At 43.0% G+C, this 18,043-nt stretch overlaps 1 pseudogene; it reads left to right on the plus strand.

The window, feature by feature from the left end:
- Positions 1-18,043, plus strand: part of LOC112262426 — an 86,062-nt pseudogene that overhangs the window by 6,280 nt on the left and 61,739 nt on the right.

Consider the following 18,043-nt stretch of genomic DNA (forward strand, 5'->3'; position numbering starts at 1 on the left):
CGTCATACCCAAGAAGACTCGATGCTGTAATCGCTGTCTAAGGTGCTTCAACAAAGTCATGAGTAAAGGGTCTGAATACTTATGTCATTGTGACATTTCTGTAAAAAATAACAATAATAAATAAAGTTTGCTTTTTCATTATGGGGTATTTAGTGGTGATTCACAAAAAAAAACAATTTAATCAATTTTAGAATAAGGCTGTAACGTAACAAAATGTGGAAACAGTCAAGCGGTCTGAATACTTTTCGAAGGCACTGTATTGTCTTCTGCAGCTGAAACCGACACATCTTCGTTGTACTAGAAAAACCTTTACTGGTTGTTCTGATTCATACACATCACATTGTGATGGAGACATGGAAAGGCCTATTTTCAGAGCTGATGGAAATCATGCTCTGTACATCACGTTAGCCGATATTTAACATCAGTTGTCATGGCAGTTTTTACACAAAAGCCAAGGGGAAATATTGGAATTTGGGCTAAAGGGTGTTTCAGGGTTCATGGCTTGAAATGGATGAGGCTGTTGCTCTAAAGCGCTCTACACACTTTACCCAAACAGAACGACGGAGCATCTTTTATGGTCCGTTCCACAATTTGTGCCGAACAAAGCAGAAAACGAAGCTTGGTTGCTGCGTATTGTTTAAAGTGTGTAGCAGCCTTAAATGACCTATATACAGACACAGATAAGGGAACTGCTTTGTTCCTCCACCCCCGCCTGGATTATTAATAGCCTACCATAGAATCTAGTCATTCTAGTAATAGTATTTCTATGATAAATACTGTCCGCTGCCCCCAGACCCAGTCACCACCTTATGCTATATGTCACGTGATATGCACATGAGGGGGATGGAGGCGTAACTTCAGCCAGAGGGGTAAAGACCCCCAAGGGCCACATCAGAAATGCAAGGATGACAAGGTATTGTTATTGTTATTTTTATAGGTTTAGAATTAATAGAAAAAGTGTTTTTGAATTGGTTTGGTGCCTTCAAATATTGTCTCACGTCTTGAAAATGTCAACAGACCAAATATTGTGGAAATTGTTAATATAACTGTCTTAGCATCACTACTTTGAGAAAAAAAACATAAATAAACGCAACATATAAAGTGTTGGTCCCATGTTTCAAAGCTGAAATAAAAGATCCTCAATGTTCCACACACACAAATGTGATCCCTGTTAGTGAGCGTTTCTCCTTTGCCAAGATAATCCATCCACTTGACAGGTGTCGCATTACAATAAGCTGATTAAACAGCATGATCATTGCACAGGTGCTGCTTGTGCTGGGGACAGTAAAAAGCCACTGTAAAATTTGACACACAACACCATGCCACAGATCTCTGAAGTTGTGAGGGAGTGTACAATTTGCAGGCTGACTGCAGGAATGTACACCAGAGCTGTTACCGGAGAATTGAATGTGCATTTCTCTACCGTCAACATCGTTTTAGAGAATTTGGCAGTACGTCAAACCGGCCTCACCAGGACCTCCACATCCGGCTTCTTCCCCTGCGGGATCATCTGAGACCAGCCACCTGGACAGTTGATGAAACTGTGGGTTTCCACAACAGAAGTATCTGCATGCTTGTCGTCCTCACCAGGGTCTGGACTTGACTGCAGTTCGGTGTAACCGACTTTGGTAGGAAAATGCTCACCTATGATGGCCACTAGCACACTGGAGAAGTGTGCTCTTCACAGATTAATCCCGGTTTCAACTGTACCAGGCAAATGGCAGACTGTATGACATCGTGTGGGTGAGCGGTTTGCTGATGTCAACGTTGTGAATAGAGAGCCCCATGGTGGCAGTGGGGTTATGGTACCTTTTTGTAAGGTAGCTGTGACCAACAACTGCATATGTGTATTGCCAGTCGTGATATCCATAGATTTGGGCCTAATGAATTTATTTCAATTGACTGATTTCTTTACACACTATGAACTGTAACTCAGTCAAATCTTTGAAATTGTTGCATGTTGCATTTATATTTTTGTTCATTGGCTTTTTCCACAGTTGGCAACACCATCTCACTCATACCACAAATACTTGCCTTCCAATATCACCCACACCACAAATTCCATTTAACTTCTAATCTTGCCTATGAAAGCCAGACACTGATCCATTGATCTGCCCATTGACTGATGATGTGGATATGACCATTGAGACAGAAAAGATTCAACTTAGACACCATGACGCCATGATCCCATGTAATTAATGTTTTACCCAACTGTTGCTGTTTCATCATCTCAGTAAAGGGTGTGAATAGTGCAGCAAAAATGTCCTTCCCACACATATTGCATCATTACTCATCATCTCAAGTACAATTGAAGAGTGTTTGGACAGACATAAGCGAGACAACTTATGACAGAATGACACATTTTTACCTTGTCAGCTCGGGGATTCAATCCAGAAACCTTTCAGTTACTGGCCCAACGCTCTAACCACTAGGCTACCTGCCGCAATATCATCATATATCATATTAAAAACGGCTAACATTTGTCTCCACCATATGGCAAGATTTCTACAATTGCAGGAAATTAGCTGTAAAATGTAGATTTTTTTGTCCCAGAGTAGAAATGCATCAGATTAGTTATAAAATTGCAAAGTCTTCTCTCCATCCCATGGAAAAATGTGTAGAATTGCAATTTTTTTTTATTTAAAACGGCAACATTTTCTCTATGCTCCATGACAAAATGTGTAGAATGGCAGGAAATTAACTCCAAAACATTTTATTGTCTTCGCTGTCAAGAGGGGGGCAGCTACAATGTTTTGCTTGAAGGTGGGCCCCCCAACAAAATATCACTTTAGGCCCCATAAAGGATAGGGTTGGCTCTGACTGCATTTATGGATGTGGGGTTAGCAGACCCACGAGCCACTGCGGCCCCTCATGACGAGTTCTGATTTTTTTGTGGCCTCCACCCCCATCAAAGTTGCCGTCCCTGACCTAAGTGGTTAATAAGGAAAGTATTTTTCAGTCTTTCCTTTTCCCTCTCTCACATGACCTCTCTCTGACTAGAAGTGAAAAGGTCTCTTAACTTACACAGCTAGTTGATGAGTCAACACAGCATGACCATATAAGGCCTTCCTGTCTTTGAAGAAACTCTTTTGTGAAGCCATTATCTTTCTGATAATCTATTCTATCTGAAAACACTACTAGGTTATGTCAATCTACGTGACTGCTGCATAAGGAAATAAGGAAATGGTCCAAAGTTAGCAATGTTTGCACAATCCTCAGTCCCTCTTAGACCTACTTCCGATAGTGATACCGATGTGGTAATAGTGGGGCGGGAGGTAGCCTAGTGGTTATAGCGTTGGGCCAGTAACCGAAAGCTTGCTGGATTGAATCCCTGAGCTGACAAGGTGAAAATCTGTTGTTCTGCCCCTGAACAAGGCAGTTAACCCACTGTTCCCCGGTAGGCTGTCATTGTAAATAAGAATTTGTTCTTAACTGACTTGCCTAGTTAATAGCTGTCAGGCTACTTTTGTGTCTGAGTCATCCACGCTTTCTGAAGGTTAACTTCATTGGAAAGCAAATGTTTTTGTCTGTGCTGCACCCACTGGCCTCCTTAGCCATATTAGCCTTTCTAGCTATTGCTCATGATGACAGAATAGACCAAGTTATTTTCCTAGAAAAACAAGAGACAAAACAAGCTGAAAAACAAACAGCTGACATCATCGAATACCTGTGGTGGCCTTTTGGTGGCGTGGGAGAAAACAGACTGAGGTTGGAGTTGAGCTTAAGCACATAACCAGCCATTTGGTTGGCGTGCTCTCAAACACACAATGTGTCTGGTGAGGGAGGGGCAGAGATTTACCATACCTGTCAATCACAGGTGTTGAGATGCTAGGCAGCCAAGCAAACCAATAGTTGTAGTCAGTTGCCAATAAAGGCTGGACCGGAAGCTGTGTGTGTGTGAATGTGTGCGTGTATATGTTGTTGTGTGTGTACGTGCGTGTGCTTGTATCTGTGTGTGTGTGTGTGTGTGTGTGTGTGTGTGTGTGTGTGTGTGTGTGTGTGTGCGTGCGTGCGTGTGTGTGCGTGTGCAGAGTGCAATTACTATGCTTGGCCCACACACTCTCACACCCTCCCCTACTTCCTCTCAAGTTGGCATAGTAGTGTTTCACTCTGCTTATCAGAAACAAATCACCACCCAAATCACCACCCTGCATCGTGTGTGTGTGTGCACATGCGTGCGTTAGGAGAGAGAGAACGAGAGAGCCAGAGAGCGAGAGAGCAAGAGCGAGCTCTTGAATAGAAAGTGAAATCCTTTGACAAAAGGCTGCTTTTCCAGTCATCCAACATACAGAAGAACATTTTCTGAGTTTAACCATACATGTTTCCTTCCTATTGCAACAAAACAAACAACCTATGGGATCAACTGTAGATACATTATATAAGCTAATTAAACATACTGTAATAAAAAAAGTGAGACTACATAGTTTACTTTAATGTGTGGCTGATGACATATAGGAGAGCAATACGAAGCATAGTACACAAGGCTACATTATATAGGCTAAAATAGATTAGTACACAAATGCAGAGTTGTGAACTCGAGTCAAATGACTTGGATTCGAGTCTGACTCGAGTCACAAATGTGATGACTTGAGACTCGATTTGCTAGAAAATAAAATGACTTGGACTTTTATTTATTTAACTAGGCAAGTCAGTTAAGAACAAATTCTTATTTACAATGACGGCCTACCCCGGACGACACTGGTCCAATAATGCACCGCCCTTTGGGACTCCCAATCACGGCCGATTGTGATACAGCCTGGAATTGAAACAGGGTCTGTAGTGATGCCGCTAGCACAGATGCAGTGCCTTAGACCGCTGCGCCACTCGGGAGCCCACTTGGGAGACTTGGAGCCTCATGACTCGGGACTCAACTTTGACTTGAGAGAGATGACTTGAAATTATCTGGCCAGGTTTTGTAGTCGTTTGTTACTCATGTTGTGGCACAGAGTCCATGTGGATTACTCTACACTCAGCCAGAGACAGTAGCCGCAGCAAGGCACTTGCAAAAAAACTGAAACAGATTGGCTAGTGAAACACACACCCGGCCCTCTGATTGGACCAGCAAACTGTCAATCAACACTGGTCGGGTGAGCTACCGAACAGATTTCTGATTTGCAGTACAGCTATAGGATTGGGTGCAGTGTAGGATTGCCATAGTAAATAAATATGAAGTGGTTCGGTGATCAAGAAAAACGGTTTACTTTGCAAGCTCACCAGCAATGGGTCAACAATTACTAGCATAGGCCTACTGGTCTTTTGGTATGTAAAAATATCTTGAAATGTATAATTTACTTATGAAGCTTGCACTTGGAATTTGTTGTTAAAATACATTTTTAGGCAACTGTGGCGAAGAGGCACTGCTTTCCACTTGCGCTCTCCAAACTCCCTCCAGTGGAGAGTGCTTTTTTCTCTTGTTGAAATATTTGCTGTTGCTTTCACACGTTTAATGCATATGTGGTAAATCTATATTCCATGTAATACTACAATAATTGCTAGCGTTTTATCATTCCATCCCCGTACCGTTTAATGCTACACATAGACATATATTTTTATCTGTTTCATGTTTAATAGACCTATGACACGTTGTCATTTAGCCAACCATTTCTTACTCTGATCTGTGTGGGCGCAATGTTTATTGTGCACATGAAGACTAATGAGGTAGAAGTTATGTTTTTTCAATGTATAGTTTCCTTTGTTCATATTTCCCGAGTTATGTTTCAGTTCCGTGTGTCCGGTTTCTATGTCTATGTCATTTTTGTTGTGCGTAATAGGAGCATGGACACCTCAGTGTGCATAGAAATAGGCTACCTGGCCTGCGCTCCACACGCTTTGGAGTCAGAACATAGAATAAGATGCAATTATTGTTCCGTGTATGGTATGCAGGACGTAGACTTGATTCGAGTCTCGACCCGTTCTTCTTGTTACTCGACTTTAGACTTGGACCTTGAGACTTGGTTGTGACTCGAATAATAGTGACTTGGGCCCACCTCTGCACAAATGTGTTTCAACAAATGATTCATATATCACAGTACTTAAAAAAAGAGGACATAAGACATAGAACATGATTAATCAAAACCAGTGAACATATGGACACCCATATGTTCCCCGCTATTTTGGTTTTGATCAAAACAACTTCAAATCTCCTGCATCATCAATACTGGAAATTCTGAGGGTGGGAAAAACAACACCAGATACCTATTTTTTTTAATGTAAACTTACTGTAATACACACATCCACACCCACACATCCACACATACTGTATACACACACACACACCCACATGAAAAAATACTATGGTATAATATGGTTAAATACTATGGTTAATTCCTATATTGTTGATATAAAGAATACTTGTTGGTCTGTGGTGTGTAATGAGGAGTTACTATTCCAGTTACTAATAGGCATGCACCCATTAAGAAAATGACTGTAAAAACTGTTAAATCCCTGTGGATTAATGAGGAATTGAAACATTTTATGGTTGAGTGGGATGAGGCAAAAGGAACGGCAAATAAGTCTGACTGCACAACCGATTGGCAAACGTACTGCAAATTGGGACATCATGTGACTAAATTGAATAAAAAGAAAAAGAAACTACACGATAAATGCAAACTTCATCATCAAAGCATCACATGGAACATCCACAGCCAAACTCATTCCATGAACCAGTCAAATAACAGGTTGTGCTGACAAAAAACAAAACATAAGTTAACGACCTAACAGACTTGTTTACAATGTACGATATCTCTTCTGGAGCTCTGTCAGAGTGACCATCGGGTTCTTGGTCACCTCCCTGACCAAGGCCCTTCTCCCCCGATTGCTCAGTTTGGCCGGGTAGCCAGCTCTAGGAAGAGTCTTGGTGGTTCCAAACTTCTTCCAATGACAGAGGCCACTGTGTTCTTGGGGACCTTCAATGCCGCAGAAATGTTTTGGTACCCTTCCCCAGATCTGTGCCTCGACACAATCCTATCTCGGAGCTCTACGGACAATTCCTTCAACCTCATGGCTTGGTTTTTGCTCTGACATGCACTGTCAACTGTGGGACCTTATATAGACATTTCTGTAGAATTTACTGTAGAGTTTTGGAAGTCTGTAGTATATACAATATTGTTCTACAGTATACTACATAATTCTATAGTAAGTACTACACATGATTGAGGTATACTACAGTGTGTAGTATAGCATTCTACAGTATACTCCAGTTTACTGTAGTATTGTATAGTAAACTGTAGTATTTTTTCATTTGGATAGGCACATGCACACACATGGTGTGTTCAAGAGACAACTGGGATCTCTGAAAAAAACTAGATCAAATCCTGACATCCGTGATCTTTAGGTCGGAAAATCTAAGAAGATGCCTGGGTTTCCGACTTGGAATTCAGAGTTCGATTTTTCCAGTCTGATGTTCTTTTTTCAAGTTCCCAGTTGTATTGAACGCACTGAAGTCGAATGTCTGAGATGTCCAAGTTACCAGCTCCCAGTTGTCTTGAACTCGGTAACACACACACACTTTATCAATAACCAAATGTCAATAATAGATAAGGGTCATGGTGAAAAATAAGTTATTTACCCTGTTCATGCCAACCTGCTGTGACCCTAAAGTCGCCTGGTGACTCTCTGTGATTAGAGGAGAAAGCAGACAGACAACTCTCTCACCAGCCCGTAGGGTGGTAGCCTTGTGGAGAGAGGGCGGTGGAAAGCATGGCCCAACCCTGTGGTGAGTCAGGCATGACTGGCATTGGCACTGACATAGTTAAGTCAAAGCAGTTGTGGTTTGGGTCTTGGCAGAGATCATATCACAAGAGAACAATTCTTGCTGTCTCAATAATGGACATATCATTGAACCCGTGTCATAGCATTTGTAAGCTACTTTTATACTTTTTACCAGAGGGTTGTATTATGAGTCTGTGAGGGATATTTTCACCTGTGCTATTTCTCCTTCAGCCAGGCACCAAGGCTCCCCATGGCGGGAGAGACCATCCATGGTCACAAGTTCTTCATCGGTTTCAGAGGCATAGGGGCAAACCAGTGTATTCCGGCAGCTAGAATAGAAGCCAAAAATGCCATGGTCTGCAAGGTATGACACAGTGATAGTATATGGAAAGCACACACACACACACACTCACTTCTCTCTCTCTGTCTACATACACTCTCTCTCTTTCTATCCATATAAGCATTTCGCGGTACCTGTTGTATTCGGCGCATGTGACAAATACAATTTGATATGCATCTACTTACCTACCTACCAACCAGTCGATTACTATTTTACCTTAGTCATATCGACCTCCTCTCACCCCACCTGTCAACACCCTGGCCCGCATTCTCTCTTGATCTTTACCATTACACACGGATAACACAAACCCAAACACCACTCTCCTTCAAACACACATTATTCCCATACATCCAACCCAAGGTCTCTAATCAGCTAGGCACAGCACAGCATGAAAAACTTTCACCAAAGTAGCTGAAGCCCCACCTCTGTCAAGAACAAAGGGCCAGATCGATATGCAAGTACAACGCAAGAGCGGCTCTCCAGGCATGGGCACAGCCCAAAAATAGATGCCTAGGCTTTTAAGAAACATCGAAGGAGGAAGGCCGCACTTCAAACAAAAAGGGGGCCAAGGCTGCCACTGTATTGCTACTACCGCTGCATACTACACATCATAGGCAGTTAGGGCACAGATGCATCTTTGGCTTATTGTTTGAAAGCGTAGGATAAAAGTGGAGAGCCTGAGGGCGAGGTGGGGACCCCGTTGACGCCCCCCGAGTGAGTTTATGATGTGGACATCCCAGAGCGGATGGAGTGAAGTGGGGAGGATGAGGGAGGAGAGGTGGACATGAGGAGGCGTCGGACGGGTGGGATCGTCATATCTTGAAGGCTTGGCGCGATGGCCATGTGTGTGTGTGTGTTTGTGTGTGTGTGTCGATGTGTGTGTGTGTATATGTGTGTGTGTGCATGTGTTTGTGTTGAGTGACGGCACTTTGCCAGTATGCCAGCGGGGTACAAGAAAATACAACCAATTCTGTTGATATCTCATGTATGGCTTAGATCATTGTTTTCAAAGTTTCATCATGACATTTTTCTTCCAGGTTGGAAAAGACTTGAGAAAACTAAATTATTAATTTGAAGGACAATGATGTATTCACAGGTTGGAACACCAAAACTTATTTCAAAACTAGCTTAAAACTGAACAGATAGACGTGATTTCATGGCATGCATCATCCCGGACCTTGATCGAAATAATATGTTTTCCTATGCTTGGTTTAAAATTAAGGTTGTGCAGCATAATTGAACCAATGAAATAGTCCCAAAAGTGTCAAACAATTAGAAATGAATGGTTACATTATATGTATTGAAATGCTTAAAATTTCTTATTTTTTTCTCCCTCTCTAGACTGATGCTGCCACTGGTTCTGCCTCTATCATTGTTAATGATGCAGGTAACAAAGGCAGAAGGCCCTGTTGGAATGTTAACCCCCCCCCCAACAAAATAACATACACACGATCACTCACTCATCGAATGTGCACGTACTTGGTTACTCAATCAGACACGTACATATGCTTTACTGAGGAGCATGATTCGTTGGATGTGTGCTAACATACAAACAGACACACACACACAGTAAGTGCATCTGATTGGGGAAATGATTAGCAAGTACCACTCTACTACTTCCATATAAACCCTACTTACCACAGAGTGTAAAATAAATAAATAAATAATAATAATGTTTTCATGGGGAATTCAGAATTCTAATCGACTTTCCTGCAGTTCCTACCGCTTCCACTGGATGTCACCAGTTTGTAGAAATTGGTTGAGGTTTTTCCTTTGTGTAATGAAGAAGTACCATAGCTCAGAACGAATGTCACTTCATGTGTACCTTTTGATAGAGGCACTGTATTGAACACAGATCATCCCGTCTTCAATTTGATCGATTATATACATTTAGAAATACCAAAAGTTGTATTACAAAAGTAGTTTGAAATGTTTTGGCAAAGTTTACAGGTAACTTTTGAGATGTTTTGTAGCGACGTTGAGTAAGTTGGAAGTGGTGTTTTTCTGGATCAAATGCGCCAAATAAATGGACATTTTGGATATATATCGACGGAATTAATCGAACAAAAGGACCATTTGTGATGTTTATGGGACATATAGGAGTGCCATCTACAGAAACTCGTCAAAGGTAGGGTATGATTTATATTTTATTTCTGCGTTTTGTGTTGCGCCTGCAGAGTTGAAATATGCTACTCTCTCATTGTTTACTGTTGTGCTATCATCAGCATCTTAATGCTTTCGCCGAAAAGCCTTTTTGAAATCTGACATGTTGGCTGGATTCACAACAAGATTTAATTTGCTATCTTGCATGTGTAATTTAATGAAAGTTTGATTTTTATACAAATGTATTTGCACTTGGTGCTCTGCATTTTCCCTGGCCATTGGCCATGCAAGTGTCCCGCCTAACCCAGAGAGGTTAGCATCGATGGGGCTGTAGTGGAGCGGGTCGAGAATTTCAAGTTTCTTGGTGTCCACATCACCAACGAACTATCATGGTCCAAACATACCAAGACGGTCGTGAAGAGGGCACGACAAAATGAAAAGATTTGGCATGGGTCCCCAGATCCTCAAAAGGTTCTACAGCTGCACCACTGAGAGCATCCTGACCGGTTGCATCACTGCCTGGTATGGCAACTGCTCGGCATCCAAGCGTAAGGCGCTACAGAGGGTAGTGCGAACGGCCTAGTACATCACTGGGACCAAGGTTCCTGCCATCCAGGACCTATATAATAGGCGTGTCAGAGGAAAGCCCATAAAATTGTCAGAGACTCCAGTCACCCAAGTTATAGACTGTTTTCTCTGCTACTGCACGGCAAGTAGTACCGGAGCGCCACGTCTAGGACCAACAGGCTCCTCAACTGCTTCTACGTCCAAGCCATAAGACTGCTGAACAATTAATAAAATCGCCACCAGACAATTTACATTGACCCCCCCTCCCTTTTGTACACTGCTGCTACTCGCTGTTATTATCTATGCATAGTCACTTCACCACCACCTACATGTAGAAATTACCTCAACTAACCTGTACCCCCGCACACAGACTCGGTACCGATGCCCCCTCTATATAACCTCCTTATTGTTATTCTTATTATGTTACTTTTTTATTATTACTTTTTATTTTAGTCTACTTGGTAAATATTTTCTTAACACTTCTTGAACTGCACTGTTGGTTAAGGGCTTGTAAGTAAACATTTCACGGTAAAGTCTACACTTATTGTATTCGGCGCATGTGACAAATAAAGTTTGATTTGATTTTTATAATGCTACCAAGTGTGATATAGCCTATTAAGCTAGCAATAAGACAATGTATTGATCCTCATGTCCTAATCAGGTCTCCATACCAAGACAAAAAAGCGCTAAGCAGGTAGCCCATGGAGTAGTTGTGTGTAGGAAGAAGTTTGACTGATCTTTTAGCAACGGCTTCCAGGCCTGCTAAGACGTTTAAATAGAAATAGTTATGTCTAGAACTGGGGATGATCCAGAATCAGTCAGTATGGCAGAAAATAGGCTAACAAATTGAATCAGTTGTCATGGAAAGTACACTAACCAATGCATGTGGGCACCAACAGATTTGAACGAGGTTGAAATGTATTTATTTTGTGGATACATTTTCAAAAGACGACGTGAGAGGATATATATGTAAATAGTTGAATTGCAATTCCTTTCCTGAATCCACTGAGCAAAAGTGGTTCAAGGATCTCAGGCCCCACACGCTTCAGCTAACAAATGAACAGCAGGTCGATTCGACAACCTAGACGAGTATTCAAAAATACCCAAGAGAAAACACTCCCAGCTAATTAATTTAAGGTGCATAGTGTAGGAGTACTAAAAGAAAAGTCAGAGGAGATTGGAGCATGTCCAAGGCCCAGTCCAACAATGTGGCAGAAACTCCTGTAAGATCGACAGGAAAGTAGCAAGCCTTACTGTAACACAGACAGACACACACTCAAGTGGTGTGCCCACCCACATATCAGCTGATGCATTATATCACCTGGTTCTACTTGCAGATATGAAGGGAGTCCTGGCTAATTTTACAATATACGCAGAGAAGACACAAACACAGAAACACACATATGTTTTCGTATGCAAGGCCAAGTGAACTTTCTGTACTGTCATCATCTTTCTATTGGGCCACTTCCAGTTGTGTCACGTCCGCAGGGGAGATCGCCATCGTGATCGTGGCCGGCACCAACCTGCTGGTGGGTGGCAAGGATCTGTGGTGGGCTCTGTCAGCCCGGATGCATGCCAAGGTGCTGGTGTGCCAGCTGGAAGTCAGCCCGCACACCTCCCTGCAGGCCCTGCTCCTGGCCCAGGAGAACAACGGTCAGTCTGGATGTCTGTCTTTGTACTGTCTAAGTCTGTCTGTCTGTCTTGGAAAACAACAGTACACCTGGATGTAGGTCATGGCGCTCTATCATCATTAGCACCCCAATCTATTCTTGGACTGCGTCAGGGTCACACAGACATCTGGCCCTGGTGTCAGAGGCCCATTATTAGTAACCATCACCAGCATGCTGTAACGGGCACTCAATCACAGATGGGCAATCTGGACAACCCATATGGCACCGCAAGCCATCTCAGACATGCCACCCCTGATATCATACACCTCTGCATGGATTATGCCAATCAGCCAATAAACTCCCTCTGCCAAGGCACTAATAGGCATCACTGCATGGAGTGAAAGGAGCCACTGTGAAGTGATAGTGATGATTGCAGTGCTCGTGGATTACGTGAATGCCCCCCCCCCTTCCACCTGGTGGGCTCGCTGCTGCTGGGTTTACGCATATGACACCTCGTGAGATTTCCACAAGGATGAAAACATAAACAGATATGTAGAAATAACTTTCCATGGTTGTGGTCTTGCTTCTTGCTTTTTCACTATCTACACTTGGTGTTGCTTCACATAGAATCACTGGAGGAATTCTTCAAAGATTTAATCATTTTTAAAGATATTTATGTATTCATTTACTGTGTACAGTATGTACTATACAGACCAATGGGATTGGTTTCATTGTGAGGCACTATTTTAATAAAAAAATGTCATACACTGAATATGTATTTCTTTTTTTGCCTGTGTGTCCTCTTCCACCAACAAATTAATATGTTGTTTATTCTCCATCTCTCTCTCTATCCTTTCACTCTACCTCATTAGAAAGGTGGGGGGTAATTAGATGAACCTGTAAGGGGTAATGCATCTAGCCAAAGCTCTTTCTCTTACTATCTCTCTCCCTTTTTTTCTTTTTTTTCTCACTCTTACTTTCTCTCTCTCTCTCTCTCTCTCTCTCTCTCTCTCTCCCTATTTCGCTCTTTCTTTCCCTCTGCTTCTATCTCTCTTTCTTTTCTGCTATCTGTTCAAGAGGCAACTTTGCTATTTTCTTACCAGACACAATTAGAGCCCATTATTAAACCCTCTCCAAACGCTCCCAGTGACCTGTGTGTGTGTGTGTGTGTGTGTGTGTTAGACACTGTGTAACGTCTGCTTCCAACTCACACTCTCAAACACATAGATCCCCTGAAAGCAGCTCACTCTCAAGATCCCAATCACCGGAATTCTGATCACTTTGTCACACACCTGTATGTCACTATCACACGCTATTTAGTTCAGTTCTTTGCACCCCATCATTGAGAGGTGTTGTTTGTTTTGTGACACTTCTATTCAGAGAGCTGGTTTTTCCCCCGTAATTTAATCCTCCTGTGTATGATAGTTTTGGCCTGCCTCATTAACGATGCCTTTTGCATATCCTGTTATCAACTTACTGCCTGATCTCCCGGATGACATTACTAGCCTTTTCCCTGCCTGTACTGTTGCCTTTTTGGACCTCCTGTGTATGACCTTCTGCGTGTCCCTGGACCCAGCTACCTGCCCTTTACCAATAAACACCTACTGCGCCCTGCACTTGAAACCAGCTCTTTGTCTCCCATTGTGTTCACGACGGATTGTGCTTACAGTATTTCTCTCTTTCAGCCCCGATCCCTCCTTTTTCTCTACTTCTCTCATTCTCCTCTTCTGCCTCTTTGAAACACCTGCCTTCTCTTTCTTTCTCTATCACTTTATCCATCCCTACATTTCTGTCTCTTATCATTACAGTTTTCAAACACTGCTCTGTGTGTGTGTGGTGTGTGTGTGCATATGCAAATACATTGGAGGTTGGCAATTACAAATACACGCAGCTTAGCCAACCCGACGGACCAAAAGACCCAGGTTGTGTTGCAAATGGGATCCTATTCCCAATATAGTGCACTACTTTTGATCACGGCTCACACTGTTAAAAATTGCTTTTTGGATCAACCCCCCAAAAATACTTCAACTTATTCTTTACAGAAGACCTTCACATTTAGTAACTGCAATATCATAACCAAGCTATGGCTAACTTAACTTAGAAACCTTATCAGGCTCTTTAGTATCACATGCAATTATACAAGTACTGTATCATTACAGATACTGACAGTGTACAAGTTCCAGCTTGAATAACAAATACAGTAGGCCACATTAATTGGAATGTCACTCTCACAAGTGTGCAAAAAGAACTAACTGAAATCAACGCCCCCAATAAGCCACTCTTCAGATAGGTTGACAACAATGCCTCCACTGCTACTCAATGCTCATGGGCATGATAAATAAAAATCTGACAAATAGAATAGAATAGGTTGAATGAACCAAAGCGTAATTTTCCATCATTCCAATCAGTAAAAACACATCACATGAACAACTGTGCCTTCCCACTTCTTACAGTGCATAGGGAATAGGGTGCCATTTGGAATGCACTCCCAGACAAAGTTCACTGTGCCTTTAAACAGCTTAGAAAATTCCAGAAAATGATGTCATGGCTTTAGAAGCTTCTGATAGGCTAATTGACATAATTTGAGTCAATTGGAGGTGTACCTGTATATGTATTTCAAGGCCTACCTTCAAGCTCAGTGCCTCTTTGGAATCAGGAAGTAAACAAAAATTAAAATGTTGCACTTTAAAAGGCTATGAGGAAAATTTGCATTGTAATTTCACTATACTTCCTGAGAATTGACTAAATGGTAATGGAGGACCCCAACCCTGCAGAGCAGTCCCATAATAACCAACAAGTCCCTAATGTCTCAGTCAGTCATAACCATAAAGAGACAATTACTCGGCCCAAAGTCGGAAGTTTACATTCACTTAGGTTGGAGTCATTAAAACTAGTTTTTCAACCACTCCACACATTTCTTGTTAACAAACTATAGTTTTAGCAAGTCAGTCAGGACATCTACTTTGTGCATGACACAAGTAATTTTTCCAACAATTGTAAACAGACAGATTATTACACTTATAATTTACTTCCTGATTTGATTTGCCTAGGTCCAGTAGTACCATTATTTGTTACTGTAGTGACCTTGATTTGAGTGAATTAGAATAGAGTTGACCCCAACCCTCTTGTAATGTCAAGTGTATTGGGCACACATGTTATTGTTTGTGCAATTTTGTGCACTGTCTCAAATACTCAAATACTCTGGTCCCTCTTTCCCTAATTACTCCCACTCTCATCTGTCTCTCTCATCTATGCTTGTGTATCGAAAACAGTGTAAACTAAAGAGGCACCGCCAGTTCAGGTGTACGGCCAACGCTATCACCCTCTTCCTCGCCCCTATCTTGAGAACCATCTGCCATCTGTTGACATCGACCACATCACCAGAGGAGGATGGTTCAACCACAGTCCAGAGTAATGCTTGTGAATTCACGGAAACATGGCTCACTCGAGAGATGCTAACGGAGTCGGTGCAGCCAGCTGGTTTCTTCACGCATCGCGCCGATAGAAACAAGTATCTTTCTGGTAAGAAGATGGGCGGGGGGGTATGCCTTATGATTAACGAGACGTGGTGTGATCATAACAACATACAGGAACTCAAGTCCTTCTGTTAACCTGACATAGAATTCCTCACAATCAAATGTCGACCGCATTATCTACCAAGGGAATTCTCTTTGATTATAATCACAGCCGTATATATTCCCCCCCAAGCAGACACATCGATGGCCCTGAACAAACTTTATTTGACTCTATGCAAACTTGAAACCACATATCCTGAGGCTGCATTCATTGTAGCTGGGGATTTAAAAGAAGGCTAATCTGAAAACAAGACTCCCTAAATTATATCAGCATATCGATTGTGCAACCAGGGCTGGTAAAACCCTGGATCATTGTCATTCTAACTTCCATGACGCATATAAGCCATCCTTTCGGAAAAGCCGACCACGACTTTTTGTTGCTCCCTGCCTACAGACAGAAACTAAAACAAGAAGCTCCTGCGCTCAGGTCTGTTCAACGCTGGTCCAATCAATCTGATTCCACGCTTCAAGACTGCTTCGATCACGTGGATTGGGATATGTTCCGTATTGCGTCCAACTACAACATTGACGAATACGCTGATTCGGTGAGCGAGTTCATTAGAAAGTGCATTGCCGATGTTGTACCCATAGCAACAATTAAAACATTCCCAAACCAGAAACTGTGGATTGATGGCAGCATTCGCGTGAAACTGAAAGCGCGAACCACTGCTTTTAACCAGGGCAAGGTGACCGGAAACATGACCGAATACAAACAGTGTAGCTATTCCCTCCGCAAGCTAAGCGCCAGTATAGAGTCAAAGTAGAGTCGCAATTCAACTGCTCAGACATGAGGTACAGTATGTGGTAGGGTCTACAGTCAATCACGGATTACAAAAAAGAAAACCAGCCCCGTCACAGACCAGGATGTCTTGCTCCCAGATAGACTAAATAACTTTTTTGCCCGCTTTGAGGACAATACAGTGCCACTGACACGGCCCTCAACCAAAACCTGCGGACTCTCCTTCACTGCAGCCGATGTGAGTAAAACATTTAAACGTGTATCCCTCGCAAGGCTGCAGGACCAGACGGCATCCTCAGCCGCGTTCTCAGAGCATGCGCAGACCAGATGGCTGGTGTGTTTACGGACATATTCAATCAATCCTTATTCCAGTCTGCTGTTCCCACATGCTTCAAGAGGGCCACCATTGTCCCTGTTCCCAAGAAAGCTAAGGTAACTGAGCTAAACGACTACCGCCCGTAGCACTCACTTCCGTCATCATGAAGTGCTTTGAGAGACTAGTCAAGGACCATATCACCTGCACCCTACCTGACACCCTAGACCCACTACAATTTGCTTACCGCCCAAATAGGTCCACAGACGACGCAATCGCAAACACACTGCCCTAACCCATCTGGACAAGAGGAATACCTATGTGAGAATGCTGTTCATCGACTACAGCTCAGCATTTAACACCATAGTACCCTCCAAACTCGTCATCAAGCTCAAGGCGCTGGGTCTCGAATGGGTACTGGACTTCCTGACGGGCCGCCCCCAGGTGGTGAGGGTAGGTAACAACATCTCCACCCCGCTGATCCTCAACACTGGGGCCCCACAAGGGTGCGTTCTGAGCCCTCTCCTGTACTCCCTGTTCACCCACGACTGTGTGGCCATGCACGCCTCCAACTCAATCATCAAGTTTGGGGACAACACTACAGTGGTAGGCTTGATTACCAACAACGACGAGACGGCCTACAGGGAGGTGAGGGCCCTCGGAGTGTGGTGTCAGGAAAATAACCTCACACTCAACGTCAACAAAACAAATGAGATGATTGTGGACTTCAGGAAACAACCGAGGGTGCACCCCCCTATCCACATCGATGGGACAGTAGTGGAGAGGGTAGTACGTTTTAAGTTCCTCGGCGTACAGATCACAGACAAACTGAATTGGTCCACCCACACAGACAGCGTTGTGAAGAAGGCGCAGCAGCACCTCTTCAACCTCAGGAGGCTGAAGAAATTTGGCTTGTCACCAAAAGCACTCACAAACTTCTACAGATGCACAATCGAGAGCATCCTGTCGGGCTGTATCACCGCCTGGTACAGCAACTGTTCCGCCCACAACCGTAAGGCCGGTATTGAGGTCTGCACAACGCATCACCGGGGGCAAACTACCTGCCCTCCAGGACACCTACACCAC

Source organism: Oncorhynchus tshawytscha, linkage group LG11 (genome assembly GCF_018296145.1).
Source record: "Oncorhynchus tshawytscha isolate Ot180627B linkage group LG11, Otsh_v2.0, whole genome shotgun sequence".
Lineage (NCBI taxonomy): Eukaryota > Metazoa > Chordata > Actinopteri > Salmoniformes > Salmonidae > Oncorhynchus > Oncorhynchus tshawytscha.